General features: G+C 41.6%; 1 long non-coding RNA gene across 1 annotated transcript; it reads right to left on the reverse strand.

The window, feature by feature from the left end:
- Positions 1 to 548: 548 nt before the first annotated feature.
- On the reverse strand, positions 549 to 2,110 carry LOC135105433 (uncharacterized). Its single transcript, XR_010270838.1, has 2 exons — positions 1,089 to 2,110; positions 549 to 985 (listed from the first exon to the last, which is right to left on the reverse strand). It is a non-coding gene; the product is annotated as an uncharacterized LOC135105433 (long non-coding RNA).
- Positions 2,111 to 2,596: the final 486 nt, after the last annotated feature.

Raw genomic sequence — 2,596 nt, forward strand, 5'->3', positions numbered from 1 at the left:
CGCATTCGTGGCGTAGTGGTCGATGTGTGAATCTACGCGAATACTCGTGAACCTCGCACGTCGAAGAGGCCGCTGCCCAATGCCTGCCTCTTCTGCTCTTATTTCTCAAAGCTGGGGTTTCACGAGGACTAATTTTAAAGATCACAATGATGATTAACTTGATTCTCATGATGTTTTCTTATGCACTGATGGTGCAAAGTCTATTTTAAAATATTAGGAGCATGGAAACAGCTTTGAACTCATCTTTACTAAAGCCTGTTAAAAGTTGTCGAGATGATGATGGCAAAACCTTAAGGAACACGAACCATGATCTCGTTGTTGTTCTCTATTTTTCTTATACCTTTTATTAGTCATTATAATTTTCTTAGGCGTTGCTTTCGACCTTGCATCCTTGCATCTCTGAAGTAGGAGTCTGTGTTTCCAGCCAAAACTGTGACTTTCGTTCCCTTCAGACTGCTGTGGTGTTGTGATAAATTCAGATACAAGTGCGTAGGTTTCATGATTTACTGTTAGGGAAGCTTGGATGGAGAGTATACTGAAGCACAAAAATAATTCAGTTTATTTATTTATTTACTTATTTATTTTATTTATTTTTTTTTTGTGGTTCATAGAATCATATTTAAGAGGAATGGTGGAGGCGGTGAAGATGCCTGAAGTTTTGTGGTGTAGGAGAGTCCTTAATAATTCAATGCTTGCTTATTCCGGTGTCCTGGTCTGTCTCGTGTGGTCTTCAGTGGTAGGTAGTGTAGTGGACGTGGCTGTGTGGGCGGCGGTGAGGGTGGTAGTGGTGGTGGCCACCGTATCTATGTCCATGGCTACCGTATCGGCCGCCATATCGCCTGCCGTGATTAGGGAAGGCCTCTGGGTCAGGGAACGCCTCTGGGTTTGGGAGGGCCTCAGGGTCTGGATCAGGGAGGGGTTCTGGCATGGCCTGTACTACCACCAGCGCCGTCAGGGCCACGGCCACCATCAACAAGAGGGTCAGCTGCGGGAGAGGCGTTATGAGTACTGTGGGTAGCACTTGTCTGCAAGAGAGAGTACATGACAGATGATGGCGCAGGTTGGGTGCTGGACAGAAGACAACTTACTGCTCGCATGGCGTCCAGTGAGGGAATGAGGCAAGGCTGAGCTGTGGTGGAGCAGGTGTGTTTGGTGAGCTGCGTGGCGCCGTCCTGCTTTTATACCTGGACATGCACAAGGCTTGTTCACCTGACGGAGCTTCCAGGCCGGTAATTCCCGTCGCTAATCTTGTGTAAGTCTGTTTTTTTTTTCTTGTTTTTTCTCTTTTATTTTATTTTATTTTTATTTTTTTGTGATTAATACAAAACATCTCCCAAGGCACAGTGAAGACCTGTTGCCGCGCCGCCTGAAGGGCTGCTGGAATGTGTTCCGCTGAATTTTTTTTTTTACACGAAAAGTTACATACGTGAAGATCTTTTTTGTTTATTTATTGATTTGCTCTTGTGTGGGGGAATACTTTTTTTTTCTTTCCGACGATTTCCTGCATTCATTTCATGTTTGCACCTTGTGTCCATGGCCATCATTGTCATGTTTATTTGTTTTGTGTGGAAGCCATCCTTTTAACTAATTCTTAACCTTACTTAATCTTTGTTTTCTTCCTTCCTTCTTTCTTTTTTTCTTTCTTTCTTTTTTCTTTCTTTCTTCCTTCCTTCTATTTTATTTCTTGTTTTCTTCTTTTCTGTTTATTATGGTGGTCGTGTTCCACTGAAGTAGTGGATGCAGTAGTACTTTTCCAGTGTCTCCTCCACCCTCTGACTACTTCATGCCACCTATTAAAATTCTTCGCAGTGATGTTTTCCATGCCTTCGCTGGCCTAAACCCTCGGAAGGCTTATGGATCTGATGGGGTCCCTCCTATTGTTCTCCGAAACAGCTCACGTCAGGGGCTCCGAAGAAACATCTGGAAGAAGAACACAAGTCACGCCTAACAAGAAAAATAATAGAAAAAAAAAACACACAAATCACCACGGTCTGCCCCGACGATATCCTAGAAGCGTTGTCCATCAAGGAAAATGAACCGACCCGTAACATCCAATCAGGAGCCTTGAAAGCCTTGCAAAGCATGAGAATAGCGGCTCTGCAGAATAACCAGTCACAAGTCACGACGCCGCGAGCGGGAGGCAATGGAAGGCCTTATATATATATATATATATATATATATATATATATATATATATATATATATATATATATATATATATATATATATATATATATATATATATATATATTGGAGAAATCGTCACATATATTACTTAACTAAACTATGATATTAGATAGTACTGTAAGGAAATGGGCATCCACAGAGCAAGTATGGACGCGTCCGTGCTAAGAAAATAAGTCGTTAAAGAAAACTATTCTGCATTCACCATGACAAAGTGTTGCTTCCTTCCGTCGCTGCCTCTCATTCCTGCCCGCTCACCTCTTGTAGATCTGCCTTCTGCCTTTTTTTTTTTTTTTTCACTCATAATTTCTGTATTTTTTTTATTACTAACAATAAGTAGAAATCAAAACAGGGTCATCAGTAAAGAGTGAGAGACCTGAGGTAAATAAACAAGTATTCGTAATAGAAGCAT

The sequence above is a fragment of the Scylla paramamosain genome, chromosome 12, assembly GCF_035594125.1.
Source record: "Scylla paramamosain isolate STU-SP2022 chromosome 12, ASM3559412v1, whole genome shotgun sequence".
NCBI lineage: Eukaryota > Metazoa > Arthropoda > Malacostraca > Decapoda > Portunidae > Scylla > Scylla paramamosain.